Genomic DNA, 26,216 nt, shown 5'->3' on the forward strand with positions numbered 1-26,216 from the left:
CCGAAATGATTAAGTTTAATAATTATATCCAGTATTGTTTAAAATTAATCGTAAATCTGAGGAGCCATTTTATTTCTTAAACTTCCCATTGTACTTCCCCTCTCCGTTCTTTGTTTGATTCGGCATAATTTGTCCCCTCGATAAGCCATTTTAGATTCATATATTTGATGTAAGGTGATATTATGGTTGCGTCCAATTAAATCAACTATTAAAGCCTTAGACACATTATGCAATATTATAATTATAATTTGGGCGTGGCATATACGTATTATATGTTGGGGTGACAACTACGCTATAATCTTCTTCAGGAGAGGGGGTCAGATCATTTGGGAACTGCCACAGAATATCATTTCTTTGTATGGGATCTGTCACTTTGACAGATGACAGCTGCGTAATTACGGCGCTCCGTAAATTGAGAGGGTTTCATAATTTTAAAATATAGCCTGACACATTATGCAATATTATAATTATAATTTGGGCGTGGCATATAGGTATTATATGTTGAGGTGACACACTACGCTATAATCTTCTTCAGGAGAGGGGGTCAGATCATTTGGGAACTGCCGCGGAACATCATTTCTTTGTATGGGATCTGTCACTTTGACAGATGACAGCCGCGTAATTACGGCGCTCCGTAAATTTTTCTGCCTATGGCAGGAGAGAGGGTTTCATAATTTTAAAATATAGCCTGACTAGGAGATCACGGCGCATATCGTCGCCAGGCCCACACGTATAACACATCATCTTTTTGGGTGTGACAGGTTTGTATGGGATTGTAAGGCGAGCAATATGGAGTTATGTAAAACGCTTTGAACTTATAGCGTAATCCGTCACCACCTTTACTTACATAAAATATTGCACCCTCAATGAATAGATACTACTTTAAATAATTGTTGTATTTAGACCTCAGAACGTAATTTTGCAACTATTGAACTAGTTATAAGACTTAGTTGTACATCGCTGGCTATTATCTTAGTTATAAACTACCAGTAATAAATTGTTTTATCTTCGTTAAAAGTCTAAGTTATAGGGAATAGGTTAAGCCCCCGCATTCCAACTTTCTTCCGATTTATAACAAGTTTCTCTTTAAATCTTTAAGTTCCAAAAAATATTTAATTTTTGAAGTTAATATCTATACATTTATTATGCCGAACCGTTAATTATATGAAATTCTGGATAAAAAAAAATCGCAAGGTAAGCTCCGAAAATTATTGAAAACACTTTTTGTTTTGTTATTTAATATGATAAAGGCATGAAAAAATCACAGCGTATCTTTGAATGCAACTTTACCATTTTCGAGAGATTTTGCTGTATTTCCAACGAGACGTGTTTTATTAAATATTTTCACCATTTTCACTTAATTGTTATCGCTTTTTATACTAGCGCGCTCCCTCTAACATTCTTATTTAAGGCGATGCACTACGTCGTGTAATATTTTAAATTGAGCTGCTATCAATAACAACCCTTACGTAGATGGCCTGTTTTGATTTATGCAAGAAAAAAACATGACCAAAAAGTGCCTTTTATTTTATTTTGTGGATGTTCAGGCATAAATATTAAATTTTTTTCCGATCATTTTATAAATAACTTAATTTGCAAAATTATAAAATAAAATCATAACCGAAAACGGGTTCGTAAGTAGGAGATTTTGAACTTTAAAGCAGTTTTCATGGGCCTTATACATTATTTTTTTTCTGGGCTTATAAAAAGACTTATTTTAAAAAAATGCTCGACTATTTCAAATGCCAAGACTTATTCTACTCGCACTATTTAATTAAAGCATCTGAAACATTTCTAGGCGACCAAATTTTCAAACCAAGAACACATGATTTTGCATTACTACGTATGGCATCGCCTTAATGTGTAAATTAAGACGAAATAAGATCCTAAAAAAATATCAGTTATGGGCGTGAACGCGATTTAAGTGGGCGAAGCAAATTAGTTTCACACGCGCTCCGCTCGAATTAAATATTATAATATTTCGGGGTGCAGGGGAATGAAGTACGTTGCAATGGGGAACACCCGACACAACGAACAGTTCGAAGTCAGAGCAGCGATGAAATCCACTAGATGGTACCCATGAGTAAGGTTTGAACATGAAATGCTTAATAATGGGCGTCTTTCAAACTATGTGAATAGTAATATTAAGTTGAATGTGCATGTTTTAGGCAAATTTCGATAGAAACGTTACCTATTGCAGAAGGAGCTCATGATTTTATGATTCTTATCAGATTTCTGTAACCATACTGCTAGACGGTAGGCAGTAACTTATGACTCGTAACCGACGTGTTCTTCATTGACAGATGTCAAAGCAATACGGTATTCAATCACGAATCATTTTCATAATATCTGATCATAATTATATCTGAATATATTGACAAGATAAATAAAATATCAGTCATTTTCAATATTTATTATTATCGTTTACAAAAAGTTACATAAAACAAATAATTATGTAATGTAAAAAGCATAAGATGCAACTTTTTTTTGTATAAAGGCCATCATTTATTATAATATAAGTTAGAAATAGTAAAAATAATTTTATATAAAAAACGAAAATAATTATTCAATAAATAGCATTTCGTCGAAATCTAAACGACGATTTCCAAATTGACGTTCTTTACATACAATATCTAAGATATGTGGAGGATCACGAACATTCATAGACCTTGTGACTCCAGGATCGATAAGCTCGACAAGAATGCAATCCATTTAAAAATTAGTTAATTTAATAAGCATTTTTTCTTCCCAGAACTTGTCATCTCGAAGTATACGCTCAACTATCTCTAAGTTAGATAATTACAATCATAAAAAGAGTCGTGCTGCGAAATTCTATTTAATACAGTTAAAGAAAAAAATATGTCTTCTATTCTCCTTCCTTCCAGAATAACGGGTTTCTTCTCGTCCTGTGTAAACAAAACTTTTACTTTATTTACGTCAATTTTTTTTTTTTTTTTTAATTTTTTTTATTAAAAGTATACAATACAGAATATAGTATATTATATAAAGCATTGTACTCCCAGGAGTTAATAAACTCATTGCGGGAATGATACGCATTACATGAAACATATAGCTGTATGTATTAAATGGACACATGATGGGACATACACAACATTATTATTTCAGATAGTCATTAATAAGATGAAGTTTGAGCATGTTAGTTTGGGTCTTTTTACATTGACTTGCACATTTGATCTCGTTGGGTAGTTGATTATATTTTGTGTGAGCTATGTATTCCAGGGATCTTAGTCCATATTTTGTTGATTTGATTTTTGGTATATGTAGTTTGTTGTGATTTCTTGTGTTGTGTTGGTGTACGTCGTAATTGTAATAGAGTGTAGTGTTGGAATGTGCCGAGTGTTGAATTACTTTTAATATAGTTTTCGTTATTTCAAAAGTGGGAATGGTATTAAAATGAAGTATTTGGGTGTTTCTGTAGATGTCTTTGACATGTGTGTCCCAAGGTAAACTGAAAATATTTCGCAGGGCTCTATTTTGGACGACTTGGACTTCTGAAATCATTTTTTTTGTAGCAAATCCCCAGATTCCGGCGAGATATATTAGATGTGAGTGAATCATAGCATGGTAAATCGATTTTAATAGAGAGGGAGGAAGTAACCCGCGAAGTCTATATAAAACACCAGTTATATGAGTAATTTTGGATAGAACATGTTTAAATTGGTGATTCCATGTGAGTTGTGAATCAATGAAAAGGCCAAGATATTTTGTAACATCAGCCCTTTCAAGGCGGTTATTATCAAGACTTATATTAAGACATACATTTTTTTATTTGCAAACAGTATGTAATGTGTTTTTTTTATGTTTAGGCTAAGTTTGTTTAATCGCAGCCAGTTTGCCAGGCAAGCTACATCACTTTCCATTTCCTTTTCAAGTTCGTTTAAATCATTATTGTGATAAAGAATCACTGTATCATCTGCATAGAGTTGTATTGTACCCTTAAGTCCCCATTTAGCAATATCATTTATATATATTAAAAATAGTAATGGTCCAAGTACGGAGCCATGAGGCACGCCACATTTCATCGTTCCCATGCTGCTTGTCCCCTTTCCAACAAAGGTCTGACAGTGTCGGTTAGAGAGGTAGCTACACAGTAACTTCAGGGGAGTGCCTACTATGCCTAGGTGTTCTAGCTTCTTTAGTAGTATCCCATGGTCAACCGTATCGAAAGCCTTTTTTAAATCTATAAATAAGCCTGCAGCATGCTTACCCTGGTCTATATGTTTTTGGAGGGCGTATACAAAATCGAAGGCAGCACATTTTGTGTTAGATTGGTTTCTGAATCCATACTGTTGGGATGCGAGTAAATTGTTTGATAGGAGATATTTAGTGAGCCTAAGCTTAATAACCTTTTCAAAAACTTTAGAGACGACAAAGAGGATGGATATAGGACGGTAATTAGAAGGATTTTTTTGCAATCATCTTTGTAAATCGGAATTATTTTTGCTATCTTTAGTTGATCTGGGAAGATTCCACTATTCAGGGATTGATTAATAAGAAAAACAAGGTGGTCAACTAATATATCTTTGCAAAAGTTCAGGTACACTGGTGTAATTCCATCTAAACCTGGAGATGCATTAGACTTTAGTTGAGAGATGATACTGAGAACTTCTGTTTTATTTGTTTTGGCCATGTATAAGGACTGGATTGCTTTTTGATCCGTGTTTATAGTGATAGAATCATCTGGATATGATGCAATTGTAGCTGCTAAGTTTTCCCCAACAGATATAAAGAAGTTGTTAAAAGTTGAAGCTATCTGTGTTGGGCATGTTATTTCTTCATTCTTAATGAGAAGACATTCAATTTCATCTTTCTGGGGTGTCGAGCTATTTGTTAGAATTGCATTTATTATTTTCCATGTCTGTCGCGGATAACGCAGGTTTTCTTTAAATATAGTCGTGTAGTATTTGGTTTTAGCATATCTTCTATAGTTGGTAACTTGATTTCTTGTTTTATTTCTCAGTGCTGTGAATATATCACTTTGCTGATTTTTTTTCCAGATTTTAAACGCATTGTTGCGCTGTTTGATAAGTGCATTTAATTTTGCATCAAACCATGGAGTATTACCCCTCCGTTGGTCTCCTATGCGTAACTCAGATTTATGTTGGGATGATTTTATTGCTGTTTTGATGTATTCATTAAAATTATTATAGATTTCATTGGCATTACTGGTGGTTTCGTGTGGAAAGTTGTGGGATTCTACATATGTTTTTAACATGTTTTTATCGGTTTTGGTGTTGTTTGAAAAAGAATGTATTCTATTATTAGTGTGATGTTTCAAGCTGTTTTGGTAATCTAATATCAAAATGTTATGATCACTTAGGTAGGCATCTATATTTGCAGTAGTTGAGGAAATATTTTGTCTGTTTGAGATGATATGGTCTATTAGAGAAGTAGAGGTATCTGTTACTCGTGTAGGATAGGATGTGTTACATATGAAACAGTTGTATGAGTCTAGCGTGTTGATGTATTTAAGAGATGTATTATTTTTTTGAAGAATGTCAATGTTGAAATCACCAAAGATAAGGGTATCATCTATACAGTTATTTAAAATAGATTCATGATACATTAAGAATTCGTTAATGTTTGAGGTAGGCTTTCTGTTTATAACATAAATATTTAACGGTTTAAAATTTCTATTACGGATATATAATTGAAAACAATATGTATGGGAAATATGTATTTGAAAATTTTTTACGACTTCAATACGTTCATAATAAAATTATATGTTTAAATCAGAATTTTTCTCCGGTGAAATCGGTCCTTTCGGCATCGGATTATTGATATATTAAGTATTTTCGTGATTAAATAAAAACAATATTAGAAACATTATGTTAATTCACTTTTCAATCAAATTTTGGAATTATACACACGAGCGTATAAGTACGTATAGACGGGTATATACAAGTGTATAAATTACCTGCTGTAATATAGATAGAGGTGGTATATTGCTGAGTCTAGAAGCAAGCATTAATTGCACATTTTTCTGTGTTCTTTATTCTGCCTTTGATTTTTTTCACCCTGCTTACTAGCGGATACCTGTTCTTTTTTTCTTTGTTGCCATATGCCTTTGCCTTTGTTGTTATATGATATTGGTCGGTTTTTGTATTGATTTGTTGATTATAAACGTACCTACATGTTATCTGGGTTATAAATGTGAGAATGTTGTCGATATATTTGGGGATTCCGTATTATAGGCCAGTACACATAGCGCCAAAAAGGGGGTTGCGATCGTAATTATTCCGGTAGTCCCAATTTTTTTATATGTTTTATAAACTGATCCCATGATGTATAATCTGAATTTCCGACCATGGCGCACCTGTGCTCGCGCCACCATTTAAAAAAAAACCGGCTGTAATCGCGCCAAAATCTAGTTTTTCCAAAATATCTCATTCTCAATGCAAATTTTGGCTAAATTAGCTAGATAATTAAAGTAAAACATAAAATTACCTACAACTTTTGTGAAAACAATTTTCTTCAATCTCTAATAGGTACCGAGGTAGAAAGTCGTAAAGGTGCGTATATTTTTGAAAAAAACAAGTTTTTTGCGCGACTAGCTTTGATTTTTTGTAAATATCTCGTTTCCAGTACAATTTTGTGTAAAAATTATTGATACTAATTTTGTAGAAAATAAAATTTCATAAAATAAATAGGTATATAATTTATGTGTTTTAATTCTAATACGTATCCAAGCTCTAATCCACCAAAACCAGGCCAAAAATTGAAACAGAGGTAAAGTGTTTTAAATTTCATTCCTTAATTTTATTTTTCTTCAACAATTATTGTTGTGAGAACATATCAGTTGACAACAATCGTCATGCCTGCGTCAGACCTAGCTATAAGGGGCTGGAAACGGCATGCACGTTAGTGTCATAAGAACTAGAGCCAGCAAATAGTGAAAACTTTTCAGGTTCACTCATCTCTGGTCCGTGCTGAAAAATAATGTCAGTTTTTGTTAATTTTTTTAGAGCGCTTATTTAATCATATAAAATTAATATTATTTACTTTATATTTACAGAAATTGTGAAAAAATTACCATGTTGAGTGTCGGTATAGTGTTTAACACAATACTCGTATTTTCTTTATTATTTGCAATATTATCTGGATGAAGTCTTGCGGAATTTTTCCTAAAATGAGAAATATTGTTAATTATTTATACTGTCTCTATTCCCTAATTATTTAGAGATGTATTAAGACATGCCCGACAAACTTTCACCAACAATTCCTGAGCTTATTTGGTGTAAAAAATGCATTTCGGTAAAAATAAAAATATGTCACCGGAAATCAAAATTAATTTACTTCTTATATTCCAAATTCAATATGCTCAGAAGTTTATCGACTGCGTATATATGTATATATCTACATATATAAAATTATTTAAGCTGACATTGTACAATTATGTTCTGTAAAAAACGTATCCCAAAGATCTATTTTTATGTGTGTATTTAAGTAGTACCTTCTCCATTCCGTTAAACATTTTCCTTGGTGCCGTAATTTTGTTCGGGATAAAACTCCTTTTGTCTTCTGTTTTCCCATATTTAACTGAAACGTAAGTATATATTAGCCAAGAGATTTATTATAAATTGGTTCAATTTTACCTTAAATTTGAAAATCATTTCAACGTAAGTAAGTGCAGTAACTTGGGGAGATAATTGCACAATTCTATCTACAACAAATGATCGAACAATCTAAACTTAAAAGATTAATGACTCTTTTTAATATTCGAATGACTTTATGTACTTTATAGGTGACATATGTCTAATTGTCTGTATGGAGAAAAACTTTCGATGTAGAGTTTTTGTTTTATGGAAAAAAACTTTCGAATTTCAAAAATTTGTTGTTGGGTAATTTAACTGGTTTTGGTGGATAAGAGCTTGGATACATATTAGAGTTAAAACACATAAATTAAATACCTTTTATTTTATGAAATTTTATTTTCTACAAAATTAGTATCAATAATTTTTTCACAAAATTGTACTGGAAACGAGATATTTACAAAAAACAAAAGCTAGTCGCGCAAAAAACTTGTTTTTTTCAAAAATATACGCACCTTTACGACTTTCTACCTCGGTACCTATTAGAGATTGAAGAAAATTGTTTACACAAAAGTAGTAAGTAATTTTATGTTCTACTTTAATTGTTTAGCTAATTTAGCCGAAATTTGCATTGGGAATGAGATATTTTGGAAAAACTAGATTTTGGAGCGATTTCGGCCGGTTTTTTTCAAAATGGCGGCGCGAGCACAGGTGTGCCAAGGTCGGAAACTCAGATTTTACATCAGGGGACCAGTTTATAAAACATATAAAAAAATTGGGACTACCGGAATAATTACGATCGCGAATCGGTAATTGCCCTGGAGTATTAGTAATGAAACGAACTCTTCACAAACACTTTATTGAAATATAAGAGAATACCACTCCTTAGTAAAAAAACTCCTTTTATTTTACCATAATTTATTAGATATTCCATTGTTACAACTAACATGACTGTATAATTAGAAATTAATGTAAAAGCCCAGTAGGGCGTAAATAAATAAAACTAGGAAAACGATTCTAGTGAAGGGGCACTCTATAACATTCTGTGCCGCTGGTTGTGACAACCGGACAGACAGCCGCGTCGCGTGAAAAAAAAGATTAATAGTAAAAAAGTCTACTTGGGCTAGAAATGATACATAATAACATAACGACAATACTTTAGTGTCATCTTTTTTCTCAAGTGCCTACACATTTACGCATTTAACAATGTATTCTTTTGTATTGGTTATTATTTATATTTATATTTATTATTTATATAAAAAACCTTTACTCACTTGAGGAAGAAGTTAAATTATAAAAAACAGAAAATTTCACTAATAGATTTCAAAGTAATCGTTTGATTAAATAAAAAAAATACGTAAAAGAAATGACCGAAGCGACGGGCCGGGTGACACACAACCTTACAGGCCGGAACTTTCGCGGCGTCTGAATCAATACGTAGTAACTCCTTGTCAACCCGCACACAAATATACTACGCACAATAGAGAGTTTTGAAGTAGTGGCGGTCGTTTTTCGTGTATCTGGCCAGAAATTGGATTTTCGCGAGTGTTTTTATTTTAATTAATTCTTATGAATACATTAATAAAATCTCTAATCTTTTGTGAGGGAGTCGTCGGGAAGTTACTAATTCATCGTCTAGAAAAATAAAATCTGGTACTTGCCGCTTATCTTACAACATTTTACATTTAATAAAATGTACTTATCGTTTTACATAATATATTTAATTGTAAGGTCCTGTTTTTATTAATCTTAAATATAAATAACTTGCATCCCTTCGAATCCCTCTAGAAACATTTAAGATTTTAGTAATAAGCTCATCAGAAATAATTAAAATGTGAGCGTCGGGGCAAATCCCCGTTATCAGGGTATTGTGTCGCCTTAAGTTTTACAAAGCACTTGGGGTGATTTTCTCACCAGAGTAAATATTATTATTATTGGAAAAGTGTTGACAACCTAACCTAACTTAACTTGTTTAATATCGTTTTTTTAATAACTTTTCATGATTTTATAACACTGTTCAAGATTGTGTTGAATTGTCACTGTCGTGAATCATCCAGTTACAGAAAAAATGAGACGCGGAAACAACTCCAAACATTTTGTTACATCAGATGTCGCGGAGATCAAAATTTTAATAACGGGTAAAACGGTTGCTAGGGATGGGCGGAGATGAGCAGGGGGAAGATGATTATTACAGCGAGTAAAGTGACGATTTGGGTATGATTAAAATTTTGATTTTAATCAAAAATGCTGATGGGAACGCGACACTGTTAATGGATCGGACTTCGTTGATGAAAATTATTTTCAGAAGTTAATGTAAATTTACTGAGATTGGTGGGAGCTACTGATCTGATAGCCGTTGAAAAATAATTATACAGAATGCACGGAAAAATATAGTATTGCTTACTTATTAAGAATCTCGTCAAATGATTGGTAATCCGGTTAAAAAAACTTTTAGTAAAATCGTAATAATACCAGAACACAAGTTAGTGCACCTGCGTTTGTCTTCTTTTAGTTTCTTCGTTAGATTCTTCAATAGTAACCAGATGCTTACAAATATCAAGTACACCCATAGACATATGAATATTAGTAGACCTGCCCTAAGTGATTAAAATCGTATTATCCCCACTCCCCATACCGGTTCCATTGGAGCCGGCTGTGCTCGCGTATGGCCTCAAGTGAAATTTGAAAACGTGACGTCATCATTCTTGTGCGAACTATGGTTGAGGCATCATCGGTTCATTTTACGAAATAACACGGCAAAATGTTGACTTGTGCTATGAAAACTTGTAAAAATAGATGTGAAAAAGAGAATAAACCCAATTGTCGTATTACATTCCATATATAAGCATTATTTTACTTTATTTTAAGCATATTCACATCGTATAATATAGATCAGTTTTAGAAACATATTATACTATCATATCGAGAAACGTCTGGACGCGAAACACAAAGCTGGTTGGTTGCTGGGAAGTAAATTATGAACATTTATAAAAGTGTCTTAACTAAATACTTAAACGAAATATTCGACTCTGAAAATACAACCGAATTTTTTTGCCGAATTTGGACTTCGCAAATTTGTTCATAACGTGGCGAGTAATTTGCGCTCCCATGTAAAAATGTCTATTCATTCAAAAGCAGATTTTACTTTTAAGAAGTAAATGGTGATATTATAATGCGAGATGCCTATTTACTGTCAGATTGATTTATTGACGAATCACAGTCAGCTTCACCCCCTTCGTTCTTCAACAGTTGATTTTACCCCTCGCCATTATCTTCTCGTCTATTAATTCCTATGTCTGTGAGTACACCAAACAATTGAATTTGGAAGCCACCTCTGGGTTGGAGCTCCACAATACTTGATAAACCTAATTGATTCTTTGTTAAGGAGGGCAATCCTTATGATTTACAATCCATTATTAATAGACCAATTGCCATCTCTAATGCACAGTCGCAATGTGGGCATGCTGAGTCTGTTCTACAGGTATTTTAATGGAGCCTGTTCTAAGAAGCTAGCAGCATTTATCTCCGGTGCACTGGTGCACGCAAGGGAAACTAGACACACACGAGCGGAGCACCCGTTCACAGTTGATGTTGGCTCTTTGAGAACGGGTCGCTTATTCGACTCGTTTTTATGCGGAACAAGTTACCGGCATCTGCTTTTCCTCCTACATATAATCCGGGACTCTTCAAGACTCGCATTAATAAATCCCTCCCTACAGCTCCTATCTTAGCAAAACCCTTCCACAACATAAACACTCTATATTCCCTCTACACCTCATATATTCGCCCGCACCTGGAACACTGTACACCGATCTGGACTCCTTTATACCAAGCCCATATCGAAAGAAAAGAAAGAATTCAAACAAAAAATTTAAACACATAAATACACAATCTGATTTATTTTATCTACCCTCGTGTAGAACAAACATCCGAAAAAAATCCCCAATTTCTCGTATATGTGCACAATAGGTAATACAAAATTTTACAGCATTGACATTTATGGTAATAACCTAAAGAAATATCAATATGAGGTTATGCGTACGATCGATTATTAATATGAGAGTATGGAATGTATCGGGAGCATCTCCTATCCTCTTCCTATTTTCCTCTTCCTCTCCCCTTCCTTTAACACCAAATTAATTTTAAGATATTAAAACTTCATTTCCAATGAACTTTAGCATAAGAAACTTCTGTGGCTTGACTTCAGTTAACTTGTATATTTAGATCTATCATTGTATATTATGTAAAAGCTGTTTGTTTCTTACAAAATAAATAAATAAATCTTAACCCCCCCTCACAACGCTGCCAAACCAGGTGGCGACATAGCTCCCCTGCCTTTAAATTGTACTGTCAAAAAAAGTAAAAATTTGAGGAAACCTATCAATTCATTCGTTAAAGGCCTGCAATTCCGTGTTTAACCGGATTATGAATAATTTGAAGAGATTCTTAATAAATTTGCAATAGTTGTAACGTGATGACTGTGCTCTCAGTGGCAGAATTCAGAAGAGATTGGAAAATTTGCATTTGATGTTCGTCATTTTGACGAACGTTATCTATCTAGGGTTAATTAAAAACACCACATTTTTCAAGGCAGTTTAGATACTGCAGTGTGAAACATAAGAGCTAAAAAAATCTGTTGTTTCTTGGGTTGTGAAGTCACTCATCCCAGCACTGATTCTACCCTTATTAATAAGTTATGTAGCAGCAAATAGTTAACGCCATTAACAAGGTTCCTACCTTAATCTGAAGTTAACTAAGCCAGTTCTACCCTTTAGACTGTTATTTGCTTTTGTCGTCTGTTAATAAATAAATATAATCCGGAACCGCTTTTACGCGAACGTTACGCCAATGATTATTTAACCCATTTATGACCAAATTACTGGATTGCTTAATTTTTATAATGATCCAAAAAAAAAAGAGTGGTAAAACCATATATTTATTTTTGTTGTTTGTTTTTGGGGTGTTATGCCGTGTTGCGCTAACTCCTTCTTTAGCATTCTTCTTCTAAAGAAGGAGTTAGCGCAACACGGCATAACACCCCAAAAACAAACAACAAAAATGCTTTTGGCCGTGAAAATCTAAAAACTTACCATATATTATTTTATTTATTTCACGCCTATTAAGGCTTTTACATAAATATATATATAAAAAATATTTACGAAATTATACACGAAAATAGTGCAGGAAACGACTATTTAATAATATAACAATTGCAAAAAAATAAAGTCAAAATATCACTGAACTTGATCTACACGGTATGCAGGCACAAAACATTGTTTTGAAATTTTTTTTTTTTTTTATAGTGAATACCTCACAAGAGTCCCAACTGCTCCCGTCTGGAGCCAGTGAGACTATGGCATTCCCAATTGGGGGATGTTGTGAGGCTGAAGGTAAGTGGGGAAGGGAAAGAGGAAGGTGGGGAAGTACCTGGCTATTCAGATCTAGTCACTAAACACGGCTAAAGCCATTTGGAGCAACGTTTCAATTCTGAATGGTGGTCTTACACCAGGGCGATACTGGTAGTATCTTCCACTCTGGAACGTGCCGCAAATATACTATATATTATTTTAATTAATTAGTTGTGAAATAACACAAATTAATCAAATAAAATTTATTTGCGCACGCCGGGTTCGAACCCGCGACCTTCGGAATGGCAGTCCAATGCGTTACCACTGGACTATGCCGGCCGTCAAAATTGCTACAATAATATCGTAGGTACTGCCTTGTAACCGACCTGCTTAGAGTATGAAAAGAGATTACATATAATAAATCAGGGGTATCAAACATTGAATTAATGATTTTATACAAACAGGTTAAATCGGAAATAATTCTACGATCAGATAATTTTATTAAATTTAATGAACAAAGTACGTAATTTAGGTTTTCTCTAGGAATACCCATTTTAAAATTTACATATTTAAAAATTTATTTTGTATTCTTTCAATCGCATGTGAATGAACCTCATAATTTGGAGACCAAACCGTGGAATTGTATTCTACATTTTACATTGATGTATTATACTAGATTAGCCCTGTCTAGTTAAATTCATTTTAAAAATAACGCCACGTAGCGTACGTCACAAATATGGAGATGAACTTAACAACCCAACTCTGTTTAAACTCCTTGTACAAGCGTTCAAACTCGTAAGCGAAACCACGGAGAATTTGTTGTCAGAGGTGTTGTAATATGGACATAATTCAAATTTAAATATTTGGAAGTGGATTATTTTTGTGATTGAAAAAATGAACCTGCCCAGCATAGCTGAGAAGCAAAATAGCTTACTCTAGACCAACAAAAGGTAAAACGCAATGCACAGTGCCCATTTCGCATTGCGACACAGTGCGTGGGCCTTTTCATAAATGTGCACGTGAGCCAAACCAAAATTGTGTTGGGGTTATTTTTAAATGAATATGCCGTGTCTAGTCTAGTCTATGACATTATACATTATATTATGATAGTGTGAAAAATGTGGAGATTTTCAAATAATTCAAAGTTGATGTAAGAGTAATGAGTAAGATTAAGAATTGGACGTTTCGGAAATTAGATCATATGACAAAAATTTGATTAGTAGAAGAAGTTGAGAACGCCCGAAGAAAATATATTACAATCAAGTGAATCACATATTTAAGTCCGACGATGTTCAGTCAGTATAACAGAAGGCATGATACGTTGTATGAATGTGCCTAGACCAAGTTGTTTGGCGGTACATCCTCTCTGCATACTCCTTCGGAGAAACGCTGTGATGGTTATAGTGTTAGTTATAAGAAAGCTTTAAACCCTAAGATTTCGGTACCATGGCAACTTAGGACAGTGACAAATCACTTTTCAAGAGGAAGTTGAATTTCCACTGTCCTGTCCGGTTACCGATTAAACGTATAGAACATTTAACTGATCATTTAACTAATGTTGTGTGAATTGTCATCCTTCGTTACAAGAGTGACAAAATGATTGTTGGATCTAGGCAGGACTGATTCCGAAATGATACTAAAAATGTAAAATTAACGCCTCTATGTATCTTTATGTATCTTTTTTATGTATCTTTTTATGTATCTTCGTTTTAACATACTTATTTTAGCTAGTCTTAAATCCTGTATTCGTCTAGGATAACTTGAAACTTGTAAATTTGACTGTCCTGGAACGGGAATCCTTCCTAGTTGGACAGTCAAAATCATAAAATGTAATCAATATTATATTATAAAAAAAAAAATAAATAAATAAATAAATGACAAGTGCTGAAAAACAATTATATTACCCACTATGAGTATGGAACATAATCCATTGGCTTACCCATCGGAATATTGACTTCTTTTAGGAGAGACTAGCGCAGATCTCTGAAAAATCACGGAATATAATAATTCTAATTTTGAATAAGACAATAAAATAATTTTCTCCTAAAACATTATATTACAGTTAGGTACTTTATTGTGTGAATTTGTTCCAACACACAGTTTCAATTTTGAGAATGACACTTAAATTCAAAGTATAACCCAGAGTTAAAGAGTTGATTGAACCGGAGCTACAGAGACACAAAATCAATTAATATCTGTAATATGTGTTTTATATGATTTATAGACCATCGATGATTAGAATATTATTTTATTTTTTATTATTTGGCTTGCCCGTGCTGAGGCCTTCATTTTATAATATGAAATATAAACTACATAATACATTTAATGAGAAAAATTATACATTTAAAATTAAAAATACATAATAATATATTTAAAATTAAAAAAAATAGTACATTGAAAATAATCTTGTGTGTTTGTGAGTGATGTGTGTTTATATTGGTTTTGTGTGTTACGTGAAGGTTTTATTTGTATTTTATGCTATGAAATTTTGGTAATATTGTCTTTTTTGTTCTTTAATCCATTTTGTAATTTTGTGTGTGAATTTATTTTTACTTTCCTCAATTTTAATTTCAAGTTTTAAACTGTTGAAAGCTTTTATTGCATGGTATTGGTAGTGTCTTTGTCCAAAGCTTGAATTTACTGTCGGAGTTTTTATGTTTTCTTTGTACGCTTGTCTAACTGGTCTGTTAGTGTTATTTTGTGTATGTTGAAATTTATTTTTTTTGTCAAAAATGTAGTTTAGTAGTGTTTTAACGTATAATTGGCGTATATCTAGTACGTCACAGCTGTTGAATATTTGGTCTGTATCAGTCAGTCTATGTTTTTTTAGTATTACCTTTAAGATCGTTTTCTAAATATTTAATTTAAATATATGGTTGAACTTTAGTGTCATTGACTAAGCGTAGCGAAGTCTTGTTCAAACTCGATTATTTGGCATTTCGTCTGTCTGTAATCTTTTTGTAACATTTTAATGGTTCATAAAGAGTATTTTATTAAATGTCAAATAGTGGTGATTATTTAAACATTCTTTCTCAATTTTCAAAATTACGGTACCTAACCTGCCTGAAGAATGTCTTAGAAAAGATTTGTCATCGAGATAGTGACGTTTCTTTGGACGAATTGAATAATTCCTTATTTGAAATTTTAAAAGTTACATGAAATATTTCACTTGTAATTAAGTAGGTAGGTATTTAAGTAGCTACTTAAAAATCTTATGATTTCAGAGGAAATTTTGATTTTGATGAAATAAATAAGGGAAAATTAAAATTATTCTATTTTGTATGCAAGGTCTGTTTACAGAAATACTAGTTTTAGTATTTCTGTGAACGTGTAGTTTTAATAGTTCAATACACACAGATTAAAATATGTCTAAATTAGCATTATCAATGACACAGTATTCCTTTAGTTTTAATAACGAATCACTTGGCTGAAGATGTGGCGATCCACCATCTTTAATTGAAATTTTACTGCTTTTTTTAATACGAAAAATTTTACTTCTCGATTTACTAAATTAATACTTATATATATTTTTATTGTAGCTTTCCCTGCCACTTCCTAATGACTAAATTATCAATTGGTGAAAATAAAATTAACTTAATTAGTGGTTTTAATAAATTAGTACTTTTAATAGCGCATAGCTGTGGATGGGTTAAACCATGCTCACAGAGAATATTGTCCGGGCTTAACGGTCCCCTGCATAATTCCGCAAACAGTTTTCGGCTAATTAACCCTCCCGCTCGAGCCCAGTTGCGCTACTGAAATTTTAAACGCGGCTAATTGGCCGGCACGCCACTGGGCAAAAATAGCACACGGGACAATAAGTTAAATTATGGCGATAGTTTCATTTGGAGGGAAGTCATATTGGGAAAAATGGGATAATTTTATTATCACCGTGGTACTCTATTTTTATGCTATTGGCATGTATGTTTTATTGGTAATTTGCTCATGATAGCTGCTTGGTAAATATTTAATCACTTCTCGGGTGAACAGAGAGGATAAACCGCCATAAAACTCTGTCTTGGCACATTTTTTAAAATTTTTATATTAACTCCACACAGGAGGCCCTGAAGAAAGTAATTTCCCTCAGGGCCTATGTCATCTTTGGGGATGCTGTGTGGAGGGTCTTTTTGTGGAGAGGAAGGAGTGAACATGGGTCTTGAAGAGTCCCATGTTGTAGGAGGGAGGAAACACAGAGGCCGGCAGTTCGTTCCACAGCCGAGCTGTTGAACTTAAGAACGAATCGTAGAAGCGACCCGTTCTCATGTGACAAATGTCAACCGTGTACAAATGTTGGGCGCCCGTTTGGCGTGTATCCCGACTACGCACCGGTGCCCAAGGGATCAATGACGCTAGTTCCTCAGAGCATCTTCCATTGTAATACCGATAGAACAAGGACAGCATACCTACCTGACGCCTGTGCTCTAAAGATTGCAGTCCGTTTGTTAAGATTGGGGAATCTATCAAACGGACTGCCCGTTTTTGCACAGAGTCAAGACGTAATCAGACAGGATTGGGTCTTTGAAACATTAAATTCGACGAGATTATTTTTACCCCAGGAGGAAATACTCTCGAGATAACCGTCCATTCTCTGCTTCAAAGCCCTCCGAGCCGTTGGAGTTTGTGTGCCCTTTGGGGGCTTGTCAAACAAAAAGCTATCATGAACTGTACTGTCATCCGCGTAACAATGAATTGGTGCACATGTCAAAAAGTCATTGATGTGCAACAAAAACAAAGTCGGAGACAGAACCGATCCCTGTGGGACGCCAGCATGCTTCTTACTTCATTCACATTCAAACACTGTCTGGTGTTATTGTGACTCAAGTATGTGGTGCACTTGGTCGTGAAGCGTCTTCCTCAGGCATCCATCCCTCACGTCTTCGACCATTCACTTTCACTTATACTTATTTTAAGCACAATCTCTTCAATTTATTCATATTCAAGCATCGTTTCATACACAGGTACTCTTCTGTTTTTATGACTCTTGATATGAAACAAATTAAGAATTTGACTTTCGCTTATACTTCTTTTAAGCACAATATCTTTAATTTATTCACATTCAAGCATCATTTCATACACAGGTACTCTTCTGGTTTTGTGACTCTTGATATGAAACATCTTAAGAATTTGACTTTCGCTTATAGGTACTTCTTTTAAGCACAATCTCTTTAATTTATTCACATTCAAGCATCGTTTCATAAACACGTACTCTTCTGGTTTTGTGACTCTTGATATGAAACAACTTAAGAATTTGACTTTCGCTTATTGGTACTTCTTTTAAGCAAAATCTCTTTAATTTATTCACATTCAAGCATCGTTTCATACACAGGTACTCTTCTGTTTTTATGACTCTTGATATGAAACAACTTAAGAATTTGACTTTCGCTTATACTTCTTTTAAGCACAATCTCTTTAATTCATTCACATTCAAGCATCGTTTCATAAACAGGTACTCTTCTGTTTTTATGACTCTTGATATGAAACAACTTAAGAATTTGATTCAATCGGTCGTGCTATATCTTTTTTGGGTGTCTCACTTCTTCCACCGTTTGTAAAGATACCATATTATTTGTAGTTTTGTTGTATTTCTTGCGTTAATGTTTTGAATGTTGTCATCTTACCATTGGTCTTTCACAAAAACTAAGACTACAATCCGAAGCCTGTAATATGGCGCACCCGCCCTGTCAAGCCTTAATAAGTAAATAAAAGACAGCAGCCATCTAAATTAATGAGTTAATTGATAAATAATTACTTAAAAGCGTTGATTCATTAACGACCTTAAATCTGGCCGAGTTTAGCAAAGGAGAGGCAACATTTGAAAACATAAACCAACAGAAGTGAGATATGGGATAAGGAAAATAATTTCCTACATCATCTTTGGGGTTTCTCTGTGGAGGGTCTTTTAAAGGAAAGTGTTATATCTGCCTTACTTTGCAGATTTAAGTGTTGGGAACTCTTTGTGAAAAGTAAACGGTTCTACTTATAATTGTGTTTATTTACGTTACAAATAATAGGTCTGGATTTAGCTACACTGTTAACCGAGGGTTGGTAATAGTCTCTGGTACAAGAAGCTTGTTCCCTGTCAATCTCATCTCACAAGTAATTGTTACACTCTAGCGACATCTGTCGGACTCTGGAGTAAGCTTTATGACTAGCGCCATCTATCGCTTAAATACTCATCTTTATTACCATACATCACAGAAAGGAAGGAGAGGAAGTAGGAATCTGGGGGGTCAGTGGTTCCAGGTCGCTTTTTATGGACTGATGAATCCATCCCTCACACTGCGGTACAAGGCAATTGGGTCGAGTAACCAAACGTAGAGAATCACTCGGGGCGACCTATGGCAGAGGTGTTGGTTCCAATGAATGGTAGCCGGGGCTGCGGTACTCATAGCCGCCTACCAAACCATCCGCTTGCGTCAGTTTCAACAAAAAAACCCAAATCTTAAAAGTCTAACTTAACCGTAATGATTCTGACACACTACGCTATACGCATCATGGCTTTGGCCTATTTCAGTTTATCGCTCGCTATACAATTCCAATGGGAATATGGCGTGGTCTGTCACAGATTAAACGTCAAATCAACTGACGCGTCACGTACGTAAGGTAACATAACGACTCCACCCCTCCACATTTCACACTTTCGACACTGATTTGTAAATTTTTTTCTAAAAAATTCTCCAGCAAATGGATAATGAACCGGTTCCGCGTCGGTCTCCGGTAACTGGAACTGCGGTGACAACCCGGTTAGATGATAACTCCTCAAAATGACAATTCAACACTGCTCTAAAAGGTGATATAAAGCCATTAAAAGTAATGAAACAAAAACTAGGTTAAATAGGTTACATATGTAACCATTTAACCTAGTTTTTGTTTCATTACTTTTCATACATAATATATAATATAACACTTTTTATAGATGTGTTGAATTGTCATTTTGATTAGTTATCCGGTCACCGTGATGTAGATTTTGACCAGTAGACCAGTTTTTCAATTGTACTACGAGTTGCGTAACGCGAAGTATATGATGAAGTCTGTGTCGCCCGAGAAAGACATAAATGTGAACAAGAGTCGGCATAGAAGAAGTATGTAAGACCTATTTAGGTACTTATGATTAATTTTGCCAATATTTTTTTTGTTATTAATCCATTTTAAATATACATTTTTAACCGATTTACCTGCAAACCAATTTCTTTGGAACATTGCAAGCCTCGTGCACAGTTTTAACGTTCCATATCAACTAACTAACTAACTAACCATCACGCCGTTTCTCCGCAGGGGTAGGCAGAGAGGACGGACCGATAAACAACTCGGTCTTGGCACACACTTCTTGTCTCATTCACATTATATACTCTTCTATTATTCTGACTCTTGACATGGCCCGACTCAAGTATCTGATTCACTTGATCGTGCCATGTCTTCCTCGGGCGTCCCCGGCTGCTACCATTCGCATTTGCTTTCTTCTCTCATTTGCTCTATATGCCCAAACCATCGTCCCTTTCTTAATCTTACTCATTACGCTTACATCATCATTGGTTTTACCACACATACGCTTCAGGGATCTCATTTCTACAGCATTCAGTCTACTTTCATTCTTTATCTGCCAGTTCCATACCACACTTCCATACATTAGAGTAGGTATCAGCACTCCATTGTGGACTGCTAACATCGCTTCTTTGAACACTTCTTTGTTAGCGCCTACTTCGTTCAATCCCCCATTAATGGAGTTATCTGCATCAATGGAGCATCCATATCAAAATAAATATAATTATTCTTACTATGCCTCTTATTATGCCCTAGACTTCTAGCATACTAAATATTTACTCCAATAAACTAAAATCACGAATTAAAAATATATTCCAGCATAAAAATAATATAAGAATGATGCGTTTTACGGATATGTTCATTTTACGGCCATCTTAAAAACATTTATAAATATTTACACATTTAATAACATATTTATCGGCTATAAAATGTTTATCCTCACGCGAAATATCTTTTTTATTACTGTCTACAAAATGTTAGAATTTTCACACGCTTTTTAACATAAACATATTCATATTTTAGATTGACAACTTACTGGAGAGATTTAGGCAATATTTGTGGCAGAATGGTAAGAGCTCTTGGTATACCCAATTATCAATAAATGTCTGTCGAAACATATCTCCAATACTATACATCTATGCTATGTGCCAAGTACGTACAACTGGAGATATCAACTAAAATTAGAGAACTTGGAGTTATATTTGACTAGCTGATTGGTACCCGGCGTTACTGGTGTTTATCCTTAAGAGATGGACATATACCAATCAGGACTTTCCTGTAGGGAATTTTAAGGTACACAATTCCGTATTACATTATTTTGATGTATCTCATAAGGTTTAGACAACGTTAGCAATTTAGTGCACGAAAATATATTCATACTATTATTATAAAATATCGACTTTTCTCTACTTTCTGTAAATATAATATGCGCGTATCATATATGTAAACCTTCCGAAAGAAATTCTCTAAATGATCATAAAAACCCTACGAAAATCCGGTACATGGTTAAGAAGAACTAAGCGCACAAACAGACAGACGCGGATAGCGACTTTATTTTATACCAATTAGAGATTAGAGATAAAAAACTAGAATTAACATATTGATCCACTACATAAATAACATTACAAAAATTATGTATTTCTAGGAGTATATTTTTTTACTACATCATTTTTTATGTAAATTTTTTTCATAATTTTGAATATTTTTGTTACATGCGAAATTTTGTTTTTGTATAATTTTCTTATAAATTACAATTCTCATTATTTTGTCTTATTTCGGATACACTAACAAAGAGGAAATCCATAATCGGTTTATTTTGGCTATACTACACAAAATGTACAAACTGATGAAATATGATCTATAGATTCCCTGAAAATAAATAAATTAGGGTTTTTGTTTAGATATTATTTCTGTTAATTTCTGTTTAAAATTATTTATTTATATTTAAAAAAAATATTTAAACTTTTTTCAGATCTCGGGAAGGATATCAATCCCACGAGTTCTATACAATACATAGAATATAAAGTAAAAATAAAATATTATAAGATAGAAAAGAAAAATACTAAAACATATCTATCTTCTTTATACAGATGTATCGGCACGTACCCGACAAACTTTAACCAGCTATTCCTTAGCATATTTGGAGTAAAAAATCTTATGTGCACTTTGCTGTCCGGTAACGTTTTTTTTTAATAAAAAATTTATTATTCATATTTTCACCACATGTCACCACTGTTTTATCCTTTGTCAAAGTTTGAAAACCCATCTGGCAAATACTTTATTCGAATTCCGTTGAATAATGCACGTGTGTACCTATATTGGCGCACTTCTACAATCACAACGAAATGGCACGGCACCATTCGTCTCATTTTTAACTATTATTATTTAGTGTGTGCGAAAGAGCGAAGACGCTTTTTGACATACTTGCTTATAACAGCTGTTGAACACGAAACGCAATGCCAATGACAGTGATGTAGTGTGGGAATTTTTTTTTTGTTGTTTTTAATTGAAAAAAAAAATGCTACCGGACAGCAAAGTGCCCATAACATTTTTTACTCCAAATGTGCTAAGGAATAGCTGGTTAAAGTTTGTCGGGTTAGTGCCGATACACCCTGTATATAAAAATGAAAAGGTTCGTTTGTTCAAAATCTTAAATCTACGGAAATTCTTCACCTATTGCTTTGAAATTTTGAAACAACTTTGCATTTGAATACACGTTTATTTTTATATACCTATAGTATATAAATGTCACCTGTAACAGGTAAAATCATGTTTTTTTTCAAATAAAACGCTATCTGTTGGACGTAAAAACAACACCCGATATTGTTTATCTATCTGCACAAACATACTGAGCCACAGAAATGTATGGTAGGGTACAGCTAGTGTAAAATAATAATTATTATATACTTGTGTTAAATGGATGTCACCTGTTACAGGTAAAAATATATTTTTTTTAAAAACAGCGCCATCTGTTGAACTTAAAAGAAACACGCAAACAGACTGAGTACAGCTAGGAAAAAAAACAATTATAAAGAACATGATAATAAATTTAAACATTTAAACATCTCTGACACCATCGCTTGTAAATGAAGGAAATTATTTTGTGCAACCATTTTTTATAATTCTGCTAATAATAATAAATTTAAAATTGTAAACATTTTAATGTTCCCAATGTGTTTATAATTTTATTTTATTTTTGATGGGTTTTAACGACATGGTGCATGGTGATGTATATTTACGATGTTTAGAAAGTTTTCCTCTGGAACTAATATTATATACATTAAAAAACCAAGATGATAATCAAATTCAGCTTTATAAAATAATACTCAATTCTATAATAAAGTATGATTTTACTCATAGCCTACCCAAACATATTTGATTGCTACTTCCAATAGTCAGAAGCCAGTGAGACTATGTCATCCCTAATAGGGGTATGTTGTGGGGTTGAATGTAGTGCGGAGGGGAAGGAGATTGGGAAGAGGACTGGGGGAGTACCTGGCTATTCAGTTCTTGTCACCAAACACGGCCAAAGCCATTTCAAGCAACGTTTCAATCCTGAATGGTGGTCTTACACCAGGACGATACTGAGAGTATATTACACTCTGGGACGTGCCGCAAGCATACTATATATTATTTTTAATTAATAAATTATGAAATAACACAAGTTCTTCAAATAAAACCAAATACCATACGAAAGAAGAAGTAATTAATAATATATAAAGAAAAAAATAACAAAGAATACCAAGAATTTTACAAACTAATGAGAAATGGAAATCAATTTATTACACCAAATTTTAAAACAACACAAATTCAAAACCATTATATTTACCAAGACATAAAAAACTACAATAATCTCCCTTGTGAACGAATCAGAACAAATAAATGAAATGTTTTTTTTAAACTTAATTAAACGTTACATTGAAAAATCTTTATTCTTTACAAAATACGTATTTTAACAACATAAAACCTATGTAAGAATCTTGGCTCCCTTATCAGACACAAGAACTCTTCTTTTTTGATAAGATATACATAATGTCACATAAATATTTTGTGACAAGTGTAGTTCTTGCCTAATTGGGGTTATTTTGTCTATGATGTTTTTTTTTTAAGTTTGGCAATATTTTTTAAGGAAGAAGGGAGAGTTTTGTTTATGGTCACTTCCTCCCCGGGTAGCTAGGGCAGCTGCACGGTGATCTTGTCACTCGCCATTCAAGGTGTTTTAATCTGAGTTAATCATGTGAATAGAAGTTATTCTTTTCTTTTAAAAAGGGCGCGGGGTGTTTTTTCTATCACGAATAGTTCGTGTTGGTTATTATTTTTTAGTGGTGGTTATGGAATCCCGCTTTTTATCCAGTGTTGGCCGGTGGTCATATTGGTAGTACTCGTGTTTCGGATTTGAAACCGCAAATAGTTTGGTCCTAGCTGTGGCTAGAAGTTGATGGCTGAGTATCCCCGCGTCGCGAAGGAACAGATTGCTGTTCCCGAAGTCTGTAAGACGAGTCTGGTTGGTTACCACGTGCTGCATACTTGAAGATCCTACCGGCGCAAGTTGAAGGAGTTGCGTCCTCCTGTTTCCACTAAGTGAAGGATGTCCTGGCTCCGTAAGACGAGTCTGGTTGGTTACCACGTGCTACGGAGTTGAAGATCCTACCGGCGCAAGTTGAAGGAGTTGCGTCCTCCCATCTCCACTAAGTGAAGGATGTCCTGGCTCCGTAAGACGAGTCTGGTTGGTTACCACGTGCTGCGGACTTGAAGATCCTGCAGGCGCACGTTGAAGGAGTTGCGTCCTCCTGTCTCCACTAAGTGAAGGATGTCCTGGCTCCGTAAGACGAGTCTGGTTGGTTACCACGTGCTACGGAGTTGAAGATCCTACAGGCGCAAGTTGAAGGAGTTGCGTCCTCCCGTCTCCACTAAGTGAAGGATGTCCTGGCTCCGTAAGACGAGTCTGGTTGGTTACCACGTGCTGCGGACTTGAAGATCCTGCAGGCGCACGTTGAAGGAGTTGCGTCCTCCTGTCTCCACTAAGTGAAGGATGTCCTGGCTCCCGCCACGGGTCCGTTCCCCTCTACTGGAGTCAAGTTTTCGTTCGCCACCCGTTGTTATTCCTTCGTTTCTCGGCCACGTAAAGTTAGCTTAGTTTGGTTCAGGAGTCCATCTGGTATGTGCCTACTTTTTATTCCTATGTTTACATTGGTGTCTTTTGTATTCCCTTGTTATAACTTTTGATGGTTTCAATATAATTTCGATTAAGAATTTACTCTTATTATTTCTGATTTCCCACCTTACTTGACAGAAAAATAACCCCACAATCATGAGACTGAGATCTTTGCTCTACCGTTGTTTTTGTACTCTCTAAGGATTCTGGAGATCTCACTATTACAGGTAAACATTGGAATGTTCCTTAAATTACTTTTGGCATCCAATATAACTTACGTTACAATAACCAATGATGATCTTAAATGTAATATTGTTGAATATTTTTTTTTATTTTTTTTTATTTTTTTTTTTATTTTTTTTTTAATTTTTTTTTTTATTTAATGCAATAAACAACATAATATATTATAATTTTACTGGTCTTCCATTAAAAGCCTTAGCTTGTGGATGGAAGAAGAGTTAACATTTCACATATTATGTACAAATAAAGTCACGTGTACAGTTAATACAATGCATTTAATACAGTTAATACATTTCATATAATTACAATTACTATTTACTATAATCATGTATTTCAATATATATGTATGTGTAGGTAATATAGACACATGGCAATCAGACCCGTTAACTAAAATATGTAAACATATATGTATTCAGTAAGAAGAAAAACAAGTAAGATTTTTAGTGTGACATTCTCTAAAATACTTTTTGATGGAGTTCAACAATTGAATTTTGTTCCTAATGCTTCTGATTTCTATTGGTAGGTTATTGAAAAAGAATTTTCCTTGGTGAGTATAATGGTGTTGTGCAAAAGAAGTGTTTAATTTGGGGCACACAAATACATGTTTAAGTCTAGTACGATTTTCAGTTATGAATGCGTATTTATCTTTTTCTTTTATAATTTGTATAATTGAATTTTTTATAAATAAGTTTTTAAATGTTGGAACTTTGAATTCTTCGAATATTCTGTCAGTTGGGAAGTCTGGAGGTTTTTTTAGTATAATTTTTATTATTAGTTTTTGAACAATTTCTATGGGGGTCAGATTAGTTTTGTAAGCTGCTCCCCAACTGATAATGGCATACTGAAGAATAGACTGTACTAATGCGTAGTATATTGAGT

General features: G+C 33.9%; 1 protein-coding gene across 2 annotated transcripts in view; it reads right to left on the reverse strand.

Moving 5' to 3' along the window:
• The window catches only part of Shal (Potassium voltage-gated channel protein Shal), a 291,546-nt gene that overhangs the window by 208,697 nt on the left and 56,633 nt on the right, over window positions 1-26,216 (reverse strand). The window lies entirely within an intron of this gene.

Source organism: Hesperophylax consimilis, chromosome 29 (assembly GCF_061612785.1).
Source record: "Hesperophylax consimilis isolate HC1 chromosome 29, BYU_Hcon_1.0, whole genome shotgun sequence".
NCBI lineage: Eukaryota > Metazoa > Arthropoda > Insecta > Trichoptera > Limnephilidae > Hesperophylax > Hesperophylax consimilis.